The following is a 16,770-nucleotide window of genomic DNA, read 5'->3' as shown; positions in this document are numbered from 1 at the left end:
ACTAGTTTGTAAATCCTTCTGCTTTTGTACTATGGCAGCCATATGTTGTCTCTCATTCAGGCTCAATTCTTCAAGTGCCAGTATTTCGTCCCTCTGCTGTTTCTGATGGAATACCCCGAAGCTTGTTATTTCGCCTCTAAGCCCTGCCTTATATGCGTCCCAAATATTTTCTCTAGATGCACTATATCTATTTATATCATATAACCGTTTAGTCTACCCCCTAATGTGCTCTATAAATCCTTCTGTAGCTAGTAGTTTTTGATTGAACGTCCACTTTGTAACACCCTTTGTGTATGCCGGGACCTTGATGCTAATTACTAGTGGGTTATGGTCCGACAGGACCTTAGTGAGTCTTTTAATCTGCGCTCCCTCTACAACAGAGACTGAAGCCAAAAAGTAATCAAGTCTGACATATTTCCTGTGTGGGCATGAAAAATAAGTAAAGCCTGGATTCCGCATTCTTTTACATGCCCACATATCTACCCCACCATGAATTTCGGTAAGAGCTTTTAGAGCTTTATAAACCTGAGGTTTCCTCGCTGTATACCCTCCCTTGCCCCACTCCACAGTATCTACATGGATATTCAGGTCCTCACATATGATTAAAGGTGCTGGCAAGGATGCTAATTCAGTCTCCAGCTTTAGCCACAACTCTGAATCGTCGATATTGGAGCCATATACTGTGCAAATAGTAAATTGGTTTGGTATACAAGCAATGGCCCACCGACCCCACTTGTCTGACTTAACTCAATTAATGGGCAAAAGTCGCTGAGAGACATATATAGCCACACCTCTAGTGTTGGTGGACTGCGATGAACAAATAACTTGAGAGTACCCTGGTATGATGTTAATCCCTCTTTTCTGCCAGGGAATGTGTGTCTCTTGCTGATACATAATGTCAGCCCTTAGTGCTCGGAGCATTTCCCCATCCCTAGTTCTTATACCGCTATCATTCAGCCCACCAACATTAATTGTGGATATAGTCAACCTACCCATATTTGCGACTTCCTTGATTCCTGTATTGCCCTTTCAACCACTCTTGCCCTCATAGTATAGCTACTACCACTGGTATATCCTATATTCTGTCCAACTATCTTGCTTTCCTGGAATTTCAGCTTTTTACCCCCTTTCCCCTACTCCCCCCTCCAACCCCTCTCCCCCTGCACCCTCTTCCCTACCATCCCATCCCCCCTCCCTGCTAAGTAAGGCAGCAGACCTCTCTAGGTCTGTGCGTGATGAATGGTGGCCCCTTCCCTTGTGATGGCGTGCTGTAACATTAGTTCTTTAATCTCACCTAAGTGTCATGCCTAGACCCAAACGAACCCCACACCCCGCAAAAAAATGCTGTATTTCGCCCTAAATTCTGGGAAAACATTTTGTTTTCCTTTTTTTCCCTTCTCTTCTTTCTTCCCTTCTTCCCTATTCCCCTTTTTTCCCCCTCTTTCTCCCTTTTTTCCCTTCCTTTTTTTTTCTTCCCTTCTTCTCCCTTTTAAATTTAAGTTGTTCTAACTTTATATCGCTACTAAATCCATATAATCCCCCAAACGATCCTGAAGCATTTTATACAGGACCCACCCTGAAAAGAAAATGCCTAAAAAATAAAAATCATTTAATCCTATCTCTTGACCTTATTTAGGCTATTCTAGCTATGGGAGGAAAAAAAACAAAAGCCAAACCAATTTCACCCCCCTGTGTTCAGGAATTCCTTAGCCTTGATTTGATATAAAAAAACGGTTTGATCTTTCCAGATGACTTTCAGCCAAGCCGTATTGAGAAGAAAGGCCTGTGCCCCGTTTTCTTGGAACTGGGTAATCATTTGCTGCAGGCGCCATTTTCGCTCCACTGTAACGTGGCAAAAGTCTGGCATTGTAAAAAAAAGTAAATCCATCAGCCACCGCTGTGCTTCTGGCCTTGCCTTCTCAAACACGTTGTGTCTCATCAAGAAGTTCCCGAAATACACCAGAAGTGCCTGAGGTTTGGCGTCTGGGCGAACTGGCTGTTGTATGTTAAAAGGAACTCAGTGTGCTCTTTGTACTTCTTGTGCCCGGTTCGATCCTACCAGCTCAGGGAAAAATTTCTCCAGAAGCTGGACCATAAACATACGTGCATCAGAGCCTTTCTTCCCCTCCAGAATTCCAAGGAAACGCAAGTTATTCCTTCTCTGAGGATTTTCTTCTTCCTCAAGTTTCCACTGAATGTCAGTGAGTTGTTCCTCTTGTGCAGTAGCTTGACCTCTTGAGCCTGCGATATCCTCTTCCAATGCAGCTGTCCTTGTTTCAAGCTCCGTCATCCGATCGCATATGTCATTACAGGTTTTAGCAATTTTTCTGATCGCACCCTGAAGTTTCCTGTTAGCGTTCTGGGAGCGCTTACTTTCCATTCAAGCTTCTTCCCTATGTGCCATTACACACTGCAATGTGGATTCTAGGGTGGGAGAGAGTACAGAGGACCCTGATGGTCCTTTTTCTAAGTTAGACTGACTACTACCCCCCACCAATTGATCTCCCGTGGAATAGTCCCATCTAAGATCAGTTTGTTTGGGATTACCCGTTCTCCCAGACCGAAGGAGTGTTTTTCTAATAGGTGTGATCCTATCCCTAGCTCTTCCATCCATACCCGAAATGCTTTCTTTCTCACTTGATTCTGAATTAGTTCCATGGCCTAAGCCCAGACCAGGTGGCATCGGTGAGTGAATAAAAGTTGTTTGCATCCGAATCAATATCCTTCTCCCTGCCTGCAAAATCCTGCGCGACTTGGGGGGCCCTTTAAATTATTTTTCTTTCCCCCTTGAATTTAGGTGTTGCCCAGAGCTTTCCTCTTGCTGAAACGCCATTTTGTTTGGTAAGTCAATATGCCTTAAGCCCCCAGCTAGCTCTGATTCACCTGCACCCTCATTTCCAGTATTAGTCATAGTAATAACTTGTGCTTGTAGCGTGGTGGTTTCTATTTCCCCTGGTTCTGGCATTTCCCCATGGCCCAGCGGCGGCTTACTCATCATAATTTGTCCATTAGAATCATCTTCCTTAGCCGGGTCAGTATTGAAGAGCCGCTCCTTTGGTAACCCAGAGGCTGAACTGCTCCCAGTGCCCCGGATCAAGTCTATAATTGTGGTGGGCCGGGGCGGCTGGGGCTGCGTGCTCGCACCCCTCCCTTTTCCGTCCAGAGGATTCTCCGGCCTCACACGCTGCCGTCGTCCCTGAGCCACCATGACAGGCACTGGATCTGGGTCCGTCAGGCTATGCTACGAGGGCTGCCTTGGGGATTCCACCGGGGCGGGCTGCACAGATCCTCCTTTTCCCTTTGTACACGTCTTCGGAGCCATGGCGACGGTTTCCACATTCGCGGCCAAACAAGCTCCACCGCTTCCGCTCCCGCTTTGAATCCTGGCCAATTCCTGCACCAGACCGCGACAGCCTGTAATCAGCTACTCCGCGATTCGTGCCAGCACCGAAGCCCCACGTCTAATCGCAGGTAAGTACTGCTCCGTCAATGCTAACTTCATTGAGGCAGTGATTCTGTTCGGGTGGTACGCCATTCAGGTCCTCTCCATCCTGTGTTTAGCTCCAACTCGTCATCACAAAGGCAGCCTCCTACGACTGACTTCACTTGGTCGCCATCTTAGTTCATCCCTCCAATGGGTATCACCTGTGTTTTGCCATTTCCAGTGAAACCGGGTGCAATCTTCACTGTGCAGTTTGTTGTGGCAAAGGAAAGCTACATGCATTTTCATGGTTTCCTCACATAAAGCAAGTTAAAGTTATCTAGAGCTATTTATGCATACAGGTAAGAAGGTTGCAGGTGTTAATTTTCCAGCTTTGTTACTATACATAGGGGGTCCATATCTCAAGTGGTCACGGAAAAATCCAATAGAGTGGAAGCTGCAGGTCATTGCTTTTTTCCATCTTACAGTATTACTCGAGCCTTCTCTGCTCATATGGGTATCCAGCCATGGGTTCCTTGAAATAGAAGAGCAACACTACCATAGCCACCTCTGTCCCAGCTGCAGGACAGCTTAAACCCTTATGGTTCAAATGTGTTACCCTGGAGTAGACCTCTGCTGTATTTGTGAAACCCTCTACATTCCTAGAGTGCACAACTGCAACAATTTAATTACATCTTGTGTAATCCCTCAAAAGATGATGCCCGTTCTCAATTTTTCTACAAATGCTTTTGGGGTTCTTTTTTTGCAAACATCTTTTTGTGACTCATTTTCTATGATTCCCTTCAGCAACCTAAACCTCTTTACTTCTCTTACATCAAAAATACAGAAGGAGCGTGATGCTAGTTACAATAGCTTATTCTCTATACAATTTCAAATTTCCAAGTATGCAATAAGTCCCAAAGAAAATCTTCAAGACGGATGACGTGTGGTTTGTTATCTTTAATGAGACCCTTAGTCAATTTCAGCCAGCTCCTCAACAACACAATTTTTATACACAATTAACAGCCAACGCGTTTCGTCCCCATCTGGGACATCATCAGGGCTGTAAAGCAAAGAAGAACATAATATCACAATTCAAATAATTCGTTATTATACATTTGTCAATTCAAGTGGATGATGGTACAGTAATGAAAAACATTTGATCACCATATTTTACAATACTCCAAGCAGTTGTCACTCTGCCTATTGAACAATCTAAAGTTATATTCTCACAAAAAACGTTACACAATTCAGGATGATTTATAACAAAACCTGGAGAAACTGAACACACTCAAGCATATGTTTTAGGAAACAGAGAAAATAAGTCCTGAGCAATATTTATAATTTCAAATCTCATATAGACTCACAACTCATGCGCTTAATACACTCTATCCCTAGTATCCATAGTATACTAAAATACCCCGACCTATTCTAGTGGCAGTATGCCTAGTGAAAATAAGACCTAATTGGTCTCACCTCCTGTAATGATAGGATCCGTCATTGAAAAAGTATTACATGTAGAAATCTTGTCTAATGCTTTGTGACCATTGAATAACCAGTATACACAGTTACCTATTCAACAGAAACAAATATCAACAAAAAAGAAGAAAAGACTCTATGATACAAATGCCCAGAGTTCAAGTCCAGTGCCTAGTGATCAAAAAGAAAACGTGCCATGGGCTCAACTCTATCATTGATTTAGCTTATTCCAGCCTAGAAAGTCTCCCATTTCCAAATGAAATCCTCAGTGATGACAAATTTGTAAATCAACTTCATTCAATTCAAAACAACAATCTAAATAGGAGAAGATTTAAACATTACTGAATGCATCCTCTTATCATCCTCTGAAAACTATAGTCATAACCAGTCCCTTTAACACGTTCGCTGCGGGGCTTTTTCACCTGCTGTGCGGGGGAGGGGGGCTGCGCGTCATTCTACCAATCCAGAATTGACGCTTGACAATCTTCATCCTAAAAGAACTAACACACTTGAAAAGATGGTTCCTCATAGGATGAGAAAAAAAGAAACTATGGATAAACTCCTTGATTATGTAGGATGATATCAAGATTGCTGACCTGAACATGAAATGTTGTAACCTACAATGTAAATGCAAACCAGGACGGTTGTAAGCTTGAGAGTACGGGGATCCCACCAGGTTGGTAAATGTATAAATAAGGCTAATCTTGCTCAATACACACTCGAAGGCCAAAAATCAAACAAATTAAATCTCCTGCATTCTCCACATGATGTCAGTGCTTGAAGTGATAACAAGCTCACGTACCTCAGGATGAAGATCTACTGAATTTCTTAAAGTGGAAGAACAAAAAAAACCAAAGGAAGCTATTTCTATCAGTACAGTACTGTCACCTGGCCTACACCTTAACCCACCACCAGTCCAATCCGCCATCACCTCTGTCAAGACAATCATGGAGGAGAAAGTTACTACCAAGAAATAAAAGCCTCCGGCCTACTCGCATACCCAAATGTACCAAATGATTTACAATGTGTTTGTTTCATACATGATTTATGCCATGCTGTATTTCCTTATGTAGAAGTCATAAACATGTGTTTTGGCAGAATTAGAGTACAAAGTGCAAGGAGATAAAATATCATTGACCAGGTCTTGTTGGCTAGAACCAGTTGGTTTCTTCAGTAAACACAAAAGAATTAGCCAATGAAAGCCTGTAAAATGGCTAGAACATAGACTTTGCTCTTTGCACAGCAGTAACGATCGTACGTACCCTAACTAGAGCCATGCTCTTTTTATACTCTGCAAAGTGACTGGAATTTAAATTAAACGAATAAATGCATTGTATGCGAATGGCTCTGTAGGTATGTGATGTGTGTATATACACGCTTTATTTTTGTATGTATATTTGTGTGCATTGATAGGTTTCTGGATGTTGTGCACGTACATGTTTCCATTTATGAGCTCTCTCTGTATATATTTATATGGACCAGTGCATTCTTGTCTGTGGTTCCATACATGTGTTTGTGTGCATGCTTACGTATGTGTAAGCATAAGTACATACCTGCATTTGCTTGTATATATTTGCGATTAGGTATGTCTGCACATATCAATTCAAGTTACACGTATGTAGGTTTCAAACTATTTTGGATGTAAGTTTGCATTTGATTGGATATATTTCGCTGTGTTGGTCGGATACTTTCCGGTGTTGCATTACATGCAGCTTGTGTGTGTGTACGCGTGTCTGCATTCCGTTCCTGAGAGATCGCCATTGCCTTTGTTTGGGATGGGGATCCCTGGAACATTGGGGCCCAACAGAAGGGTTGAGTCCCCCCCGCCTTATGGGCCTGCATTTACGCTTCTGTATGTGCGCGCGCCGTAGATATTACTAGCATCCTAGAGCGCTTAAACCATGGCCTAGTCGTGACTTGCCGGAGTGACCTTTCACCTGGCGCCTCCTTTGAACTTGAACCCTGGCCCGAAGGCCTGCTTGTGCCGGTGGATCCCCTCGGCCCCGCCCCGCCGCTGGGGCACATTCTGTCCTGGCGCCGCGCTCCCCACCGCGGCCCCGGTTGCATTCCCCTCCCGCGCCTCTGGGCATGGCGCTGGCTTGTTGCCGGACCGGCTGAGGACTGTTTGTCAAGGCTACGGCAAACAAACACGAGAGGAGAGAGTAGAGACCCCCACGGCCTGTACCCTGCTCCCTCCTAAATCACATAGGTGTGCGATTTGCGCGCTGCGGCTCGTGTTATGCATAAATGCGCCAGAAATAAAGTATTGAATCAGCTCGCTGGCCCTGCTTCCAGGAAAGTGCCCGGTCCTACTTCATCCAAGATATCCTATGTGCGGCTTGTACGGTTTCCGTGCCAATCAAACACCTCCGCTCCACGCCTCCCCCTATGGCTTTAAGTGGTTTGAAAAAAATGGAAGGGGGTGGAGGCTCTTAAAGGGGCGTGGTCAATGTAATTAAGGGCGTGGCTTAAAACAGCTAAGCTAAAAATCTGTGTGACTGATATTTTGCTGCTTGTCATTGCATTCAGATTTATAATACAACAATAAACATTGCGCCTACAACAAACCAGGACTAGTGGCTTTGTCAATGGTGGTTAGTTTCATAAGATAAATAATCAACACCTATGCCTTTGTTGTAAATAATCTGAAAATGCGTCAGTTCTGACATGACAACACTGTTAAAGAACTTTAACGAGACTCTTCGAAGTTGCATTAAAGGCAGTGAAGGTGGTACTGTTGCAGAGTTAAGATTTTTTTTTCACCCTAATGTTTAGGGCAAAAATGAAATGGTCAATTGGGACCAATCTCAGTCTCAGCACCTGCTTTTTAGAACTGCAGGTGCTGAGCACCGGCCGGATCCGGCCCCCTTAAAGCCCTGCCTCCACCCAGTTATCCACGCCCATATAGTTGGCAATTTTACACATCATGGTCAAATTCGCCAAACGAACGGCCATGTCAATTGTCAATCCTTACAGGGGTCAGTCTCACATTCCGCTATCACAGTGGCGTAGCACGGGTGCCACAGGCCGTAATGCAGGGAAACGAGCCCCCTTCCAGTGGCGTCTCTAGAGATGACCAGATGGGGGCCGTGCACCAGCTCAATTAGTTCTCCCCCCCCCCCCCACCCAACAACAGAGCTGGGAAATTCCACAGAATAACCAGGCGCTGCACCTTGCCACACATTTTATTGTACCCAATCCCCTTTAACTGCAAACAAGCGATTTAGGAAATTCACGCCTATAGATTTACGTCATTCTTGCCAACTCGCACAGTGTAGGGTGACCAGACGTCCCCGTTTTCCCAGGACGGTACCCGTTTTTGGAGAAGTGTCCCCGTGTCCCGACACTTTTCTCCAAGTGACTCAAATGTCCCCGTTTTCAACCAGTGGCCCAGGTAAACACAGAAATGTCCCTGTTTTTCACTGTTCCAGCAGTTGAGCATGCGCGTGCATGCTCTCTTTGCACTGGCATTTGCTAGCCTGTGATGTTTTATTGATTTTTGGCCAATATATGCTGTAGTCCTTAAAAGTGTAAATGAATAAGAAGTACTAATGCTGCTGTGTAAAGGAGAGGTGTACCAATAAAAGACGTCAGATTTGTTGTCCGTAATGCTTCATCTCGGTCTGTGGAGGGAGCTGTCATTGTTGTCCCTTTTCTATGTCTATGACAGCTGTCACATAATCCTACTTTTATGTCGACAGTTACTGCTAAACCGTAGTCCTACTTCTATGTCTATGACCTGTCCCCGTTTTTTGTTTTGAGAATCTGGTCACCCTAGCACAGTGCCACTTGATATCGGCTCCCATCACACACGGTCACCCAGTGAGGAGCCGATATCACCCTTTGGCAGAGAACACAAACTGGAAATCACTGTAAATAGTGTTTTCCCAGGCGTTGAACTAACTGCCGACGTCCATTATGAGGTGTGAAAACACTCCAAGACATAGACGCCAGCCTTAGCAAGCTTTTTTTTTTTTGGGGGGGGGGGGGGGGGGGGGGAGTTCCCGGGGCATTGGGGGCAGGGTGTGGTTCATGGGTACTTCTCGGAACAAGGCCCGCCCCATCCTCACACAGGTGAGATTTTTGTTCAAGTTGGCAGGAATATTACTTATAATGTTGATAGATGATTTAGTACATGTATATATCTACATAGAGATACACATATGCATACAAAGTAATTAAACATTTTAAGCAAATAATTGAGTGCTTAATTCAATGCACGGAAACACACACAGGTGCACATGCACGCACATCACGATTGTCTGTTGTAGGTTGTCCCACCAGTTTTATCTGAGGCCTATTGTGTACTCCACACCCTTAAAATTCACTTCTAGAGGTGCTGGTGCCAATGCCATTTGGTTTACTAGCCAAAAAACATCTATGACTGGAGAGCACCGTACCATATGGTCTGGTGCATCTGCACCCGACGCACTATTTTTAGGTCCACCCTGGACTTTTGTATTCCCAGGCCCGGGTTCAAAACCAGATAGGCTCCACTGCTGTCAAACATCTGCCATACCACAAACAGAACCGCCAACTCCCACGTTTGTCATATAATTTTGACTGGTCATCACCTGGTCACCCGGTGAGGAGTGGAAATCACACTGTGCATTGGTTTCCAGCTCAACTTCCCCGCCACCTTGCCTTTGTTGGCTGTAAGCAACCAATGTCCATTAAGGGGTGTGGAAACACCCCAGGACATCGACAACAGCCTCAGTGACTGTGTTTTTTTTGTTGTCTTTTTGGGGCGGGGTTTAGGGATTGTTGGCAGAGCAGAGGCATTTTAAGGCATGGACAAAGTGGGCTCTAGCCAGGACCACAGTCTTTCAGGGTCGCCCTGATAGATCCGGCTCTGTCCTTCACATAGTCCTTCCCTGATGACTTTGAATGATTTTTAAACATAGATGGTTTTAAATACCATTTTCCTGTACGTCAATGTGTGGGAATCTATTTCAAACATTTTGCAGAGAAATGTTTGTTTTTCCTCACCATGCAACATCCATATAAAAAAGTTCCTTGTATGAGAAATGACAGTGGGTAACAGATTATTTGCAATAATATTAGGGAGCTGCTGCTATATTACAATATTGGAAAAACAAACACAACACTGTCCCTTAATTTTAGATGAAAACACATTTAGAGTTTGGACCAGTCTGTCTGTGCAGTGTCAGTGACTTTACCTCAGAGGGCATGACAAATCTGAAATTGGATCATAAAATTACAGATGTTCGGAACAGGGTCCCCCCAAAATCCTTAAAATGTCCCCGGGGCAGCTCTTTAGTAGCTCTTGGTATGAGTCCTTGCCCATTTTAAGGCCCCTCCCCTCCTCACACAGTGACATTTATTTATAAGTTGGCAGGTATGCACAAATGTGTAGATGTGCCTCCATTCTCAGTACTTGGGTAACTCAAAGTCTGCCATCTCCGTGCCAACATCTCCCTTTTATGAAGGGTGCTTTCACAGCAAAGCAATATTGTTAACGTCTGCAAAAACTGCCAGGTGACGCATACTCATGAGCTGCACTGAGAAATTTCCCCCACCCAAAAAATGGTTGTCGGCCTCCGGTCGTAGTTGGGAAGTGGACTGTCCCATGAGCCTGACATAATTCTGCGCTGCTCTAAGGGTTTGGAGTCTCTAACTTTACACATGTGCGGTGTCCTCCAGACACATTTGATGCTGTCATCCAACTGGACCTACCCACGAGAAAAACACATAAGCGATGACAACCACTGGTAATTACTCAACCTTAGTTCAATCCATTGTATTTTTGATCACTGTGCTACTACAAACTGGGACAAACCATATGTAAATGGAACTGTCCATCCTGTACTGCTGGGTCACATGACTTCTGCTCATAACATGCTTTTTGGGTGGAATGTAAACTACTCTACACCTATTTACGGTATAGTCAAAAGAATCTCTCAATCTTCTCAAAGTGTATAATTATAGTCTTTACTGTACCATCCACATGTGCATCTTTTGCAGCATTCTCATGGTGGGCTATTTGAGAATGCTGCATCCCATATCCTCTGTTAGCATACCACACCCAGCAGGACTACAAGCCTCGAAGCAGACCCTCACAATAAAGACCAACATCTGTTAAGTGATGGAAAGTATTGACTATGGAGATAATTCCAGAACTAACAGGCAAGGAGCTGTGGGGGTGTGCATGTGAAGAGAATATCCCATTCAGGCCCTTGTGCCTGGAGCCAAGCGCTTGAAGGAGAGTTTTACATCGTGCCTTCCCTTGGGATCAAGTGTCAGGTCTCTCAGGAAAGGAACCTCTGACTGTTGGCCCGAGATGCTGAGTAGATCTTAGAGCCCAGTTCTTGACCGTCTTGGTCGGCCAGAGATTTGGGCAACCCCTTCCAGTAGCCAAGATGCCGCAGACCTATTAAGCGCCTTAGATGATGGGGTCTTCCGGATGGAGCGTCAAGGAGGAAAAACAACTAATGAAAAAACCTCCGCCAAAGGTAGTAGAGCTCTAAGATGACATGGGCAGAGAAAATGGACCCAGATACATGTCACTGGAGCACCACTGGAGACACCGTCAAGAAAGAAGAACTCCCAACAGGAGCGAAAAGTACCAACTGGAGCATGGAACACACAGACAGGAGTGAAGAAGACAAACATGGAACATACCACCAGGAGCAAAGAAGTGTTGTAACGCAAGGATGAAGAAAATCTAACACTTTAATACCCCCAGGAGAGGAAGTTGCATCCGAGAATGGCACTGTCCCATTGGATTGGAAAGAAAACCAAGGAAACTAATGGAGAGGATGCAATCATGGATAGGGAAGTTGAAAACATCCATGATGCTCCCTAGGGATTCTGGGAAGAAGGACTAAGGTTGTTTCCAGGGTGGCCTCCGGCAGGCCTGCCGTCTCTGAAGAAATGCTCATGGTTACTTGTGGCGGCCTGCTGGCATCGCCAAAGCCTCGCAGGTAAGTGAAAGGCACGTCCAGCTTGATATAGCAGGACCCAAGGGAAGCAGTGGAGCCAGGCATGGGCCGCATTCAGGCCAGTGGTATAGACAAAAAGGTGGGCCAGGCACTTTGAGAAGAATTGCAAAGATATTTTTCTAGACTCCGAGATGTTCTACCTGGCCATTGGTATGAGGATTGAAACCAGATAACACAACCTCGATGTGGAAGGACTTGCAACAATGTTTCCAAAACCGAGATGTATAGATAGACCTCGGTCAGACACGATTATCTGGGGATAGCCACGTAGGACAAATATTTCGTACTTAAAGATTTGTCCCAATGTTTTAGCCAACAGCAATTGTTTAAGAGGAGTGTAGTGTTCTGTCTTCTAAAAGGAATCCACTGTTACTATTGTGACTCGATTACCTGCACAAGAGGGTAATGTAATGAAGTCTGTTGATATGGTGTGCCAGGGTGCAGGTGGAATTGGTAAAGGATGTAGCAAACCTAAAGGCCAGGTATGAGAAGGCTTACTTTGGGCACAATTGGACACAAGAAGACATATATACAGAAGGCCACCAAAAGACACAAACTATTAATTCAAAAGGTTGATTTGATGCCTTGATGACCGGCTATGGGGGGTGTCATGGCACATTTAGAGAACTTCACGTTGTAAACAATTAGTAGATCTGAAAAAGGCCTTGCCCTTGAAATAGTATTGGTCTTGTTTTTGGATCTGTCCAAGTTAAGAGCTCCAGTTTTCCTTCATAATTGTAGAATAACTGGATAGTATTCTGTCTAACAAAGATTGTGTAGCTCCAATAATACGTTGAGAGGCTAGAATATTCTGATCAAGGGTGGTCTATGATTCAGGATATCTATGGGAAAGAGCGTCCGCTAAAACTTTCTTGGAGCCAGGCATATAACTGATGACGCAATCATACTAGTTGAAAAAATTAGCCCATGGTGCCTGGCGACTGTTCCTACATTGCATGCTGTGAAGAGACTGAATATTTTAGTGGTCTGTCATAATTTCAAAGGGTTCTCTTGTTCCCATTCGGAATTGTCTCCACTCACTACAGGCCAACTTCATGGCCAAGAGTTCCTGTTCCAATACTGAAGAGTTTATTTAGGAATCTTACAAGATATGAGAGCAAGTCGATGGAATGTTGCTAGCAGTCATCTTCTTTAGTTTTCAACAAAACTGCACTGACCGAGACAACTGTTTCAACAATGAACTTTTTGGTGTTGTCTGGATAACGCAAAATAGGAGGTTGGGGTTAAGGCTTGTTTTAATTTTTGAAAAGCTTTCCCAGCATGAGTATCCCATTTGAAACCATGAGAGATATTTTCTTTCTTTAGAGTTTGAGTTATGTGACTAGTAAGGGAGGCAAAACTAATTAATTGCTGGTAAACTTTGGTGAAATCAAGGAAACCCCACATTTCTTTAATTGTGGATGATGAAGGCCACTCTAAAATGGTAGAGACCTTCTGAGGGTCCATGGCAATTCCAGTCTCATTGAGGTGAAAACCTAAAAAGTCCACCTCAGACTTGTTCAATGTATGTTTTTCAGGTTTGCAGTAGAATTATTTCTGTCCTAGCCTATCAAGTACTTGACTAACATGTTTAAGATGCAAGTCCCCTGAGGCTTGGTGCTCTCCCCTCAACTGTTCAACATATACATGGAACTCCTCACCACCCTTATCAAAGAAGCCAACATCCCTTTTCACCTATATGCAGATGACACCCAGATCTACTTGGAAACCTCCTCCAATAACGACATTCTAAGACTCAACAACACTTTCAAAGAAATTCAACAGTGGCTAGCAACAAACCACCTTAAACTCAATCAAGGCAAAATCGAAATCCTCCTCATCTCCAACAAAGAAGCAAACCCCCAAATCGCAGGGTGGCTGAAATCAATCGATGCTCTCAACGGCAATCTCACCCTGGCTAACTCGGTAAGATCTCTAGGAATCACCCTCGACGCAAAACTGAACATGACCGACCACATTAAGATCTCCGCAAAGAGTGCCTTCCTCAATCTGAAGCTTCTCAACAAAATTAAGCCCTTCATACCGCCCAAGGACCTCAAACAAGCCATGCAATTACTAGTGCTATCTAGACTCGACTACAGGAACGCAGTCCTCCAATCCCACCTAGCGCCACTCAAAGCAGCCCTCAATGCAGCTGCCAGAATTAAATTGGCTCCCAATCAAAATGCGTGCCAGCTTCAGAATTGCCTGCCTCACACACAAAGCCCTGCACACAGGGAAACCGGAATACCTGGCCTCCAAACTCAAGAAAGCTAGCAAGACAAGAAACCTCAGGAGCTCCAACACCCTCTTACTCATCCCGATGAAAACACGCAAACAAAAATCCGCTGCACGATTCTTTACTAGAAACGCACCCAAAATCTGGAACTCCATCCCAGTCAATATCAGGACTATCCCTTCCTTTATAAAATTCAAAAGTCTCCCAAAAGACCTCTACCTCAACTGTGCCTTCCCAAACGAGAATCGCCAATGAAACGCACAAACCTGAAGTCCACTGTCACCTGCCAATGTTCCACCACAACCTACCTCTTCCTGCACATTACAACCCCTTGACAACCCCTTGACAATGTTCAGCCACTATCCACCTCATCCCGCTCCCCTACCCCCTCCTTGTTCCCTCCCCCTAGAAAGAGGTTTAACTCAGGACATTGTGCACTCATCGATGCTATAGCAGGACCTTCCTACCTCAAGGACACAAAACTCAATGAGTCCATCGAACTTTTACATTTACCTTTGCCTTTTGTTATGTGATTTCTGCTTTAAATCTGTTGTGAAGCGCTCCGATACCCACAGATCTGGTCAGCACTATATAAAACTCCTAATAAATAAAAAAAAATTAAAAAATGCAACGAACAATCAGATCAGAAGAAAAGACAAGCATGTCATCCAAATAGACCTTAACATTTTGGTTAATTAAATCTTTCGAGAAATGATCCATGAACTGCTGAAAGATGGATGGAGCATTGCGTAATCCAAATAGCATGACACAGTAGTGAATGAGTCCCAGAGGGGTTCGAAAAGCTGTCTTTCATTCATCCCCCTCTTTGATTCGCAGGAGATGATAGGCCATACGAAAGTCTAATTTAGTGAATAGTTTTGCACTGGAACAGACTCCAAGACCTCTTTAATGAGAGCTAAGGGTTATCTGTCCTTAATGGTTACTTTGTTCAATTTTCTGTGCCAAGTTTTTGGGCACTCTAATTCTTTGACTAACAGTGCTCATGTACTGGTCCTCGGAGGAACCAAACTTCTTGTGGCTTTCATGTGGCCTAGGTTTGGTGGGGTTGTGGTTGAGAAGCTCTATTTGTGATAGGTTAGCTGAAAAATGTTATCTTCACACACAGTAACAAAGCTCTTTCAGAAGACTGGGAAGACTGAACCAGACCAAAGTGTGGTGGGTGGAGACTGCAATCACACTGGCTACACTGGAGCACTTCTACGATGATCCAGACCGACCCGTCCTTCGTCCGTTTTGCATCCGAGAGACTGAGTCACCTTGTGACAACTGTGGCATTCCTCACTTTTTAGAGAGTCAAGGTGCTTGTGAATATGGTGAGGGCTTCTGGCCTTACCCATCCTTGCTTGAAACTGTTTTCTAACTTACATGTTTGGCAAGTTCTGGTTAACATTTCTATCACCATCTTCATTAGGCAGGTGTTCCCTTGGAGACTTCAGGATGCACTTGCGATTTTAACAAACATTTGAACTGAAAGGTGATTATTTGGGAGGTTTGAAGTTACATTTATAGTAAACCTATATTAGCAGTATGTTGCGAGTAAATGTAAATGTAAATGTTGTGAGTACTTGACCATTCAGTTACATTTTTTGGGTTTCCACTTACTTGTTATTTAAAAGTTTGAATACATTGTTAAATGATACATTTGTGGCATTGTTGCTTTTGTTTAATTGCATTTAATCAAAAGACTTGTTTATTTGAGGGTCCCAAATGTTTTCCTGAAGAGGCCCTTACTCTTGCCTACTACAACAGTAAGGGCTTTTTAGAATGGCAGCCATCTCCTTTTGTGGGATTATTAGCTGCATTCGTCATGAAAAGTGGTTGCATGCATGCTAAGGGGGATAACTGGTAGAAAAGATCAGATCACACACAAACTTTCACTTTCCAGAGCACCCTTCTCTTACCATTTATGTGATGGGTTCTTATTAGAGCGGAATTATGCACTGACTCACTCAAGGACTGTACTCCGTCCTTTTGTAATAATTTGGCAGATGCTTTTCGCCTTAAAGTTGAGGATGGCTATAACCATTTCTCACTGCTTACTTCGACTGCTATCTCAGCTGTGCATACTTCTACTCATCAGATGAATCCCACAAAGCTTGAGTGTTCTACTTCTTCTTAAGATAAGGTTATGAAACTTATCAAATCTTCAAAGTCTGGTTCGCCATGCGATCCCGGTCCACCAAGGGTATCTGGTCTAGCAGTCGAGACTATTGCGACTAAACTGACTGATGTTTTTTTCCTGATGTGTGTCAGGCCTCTTTTCCTTAAGGTGGAAGAGGGCCTCGATTCTACCTTTAATCAAGAGATTAACTCTTGACCCGCAGGTACCGAACAACTATCGCCCCTATCTCCTGTCTCCCTCTGCCAGCTAAGCTGATTGAAAAGGTGCTGAATAAGTAATTGGTCGGACATGTTCAGGCTAACAATCTTCTGCATACCACTCAGTGTGGCTTCCGTGCTGGCAGCAGCATGGAGATGGCCCTTATCAAAGTCATTGAGATCAGGATATCTTTGGACCAGGGAGGAAGAGCCGTCCATGTGCTGCTTGAACCTGTAGCGGCCTTTGATCATGGGCTGCTAATGGATCGCTTGTGTAGGATAGGAGTGTCAAAAACAGCGTGAACGTGGTTGAATTCCTTCCTTAGTGA

The sequence above is a fragment of the Lissotriton vulgaris genome, chromosome 11, assembly GCF_964263255.1.
Source record: "Lissotriton vulgaris chromosome 11, aLisVul1.2, whole genome shotgun sequence".
Lineage (NCBI taxonomy): Eukaryota > Metazoa > Chordata > Amphibia > Caudata > Salamandridae > Lissotriton > Lissotriton vulgaris.
This window is presented reverse-complemented; position numbering follows the sequence as displayed.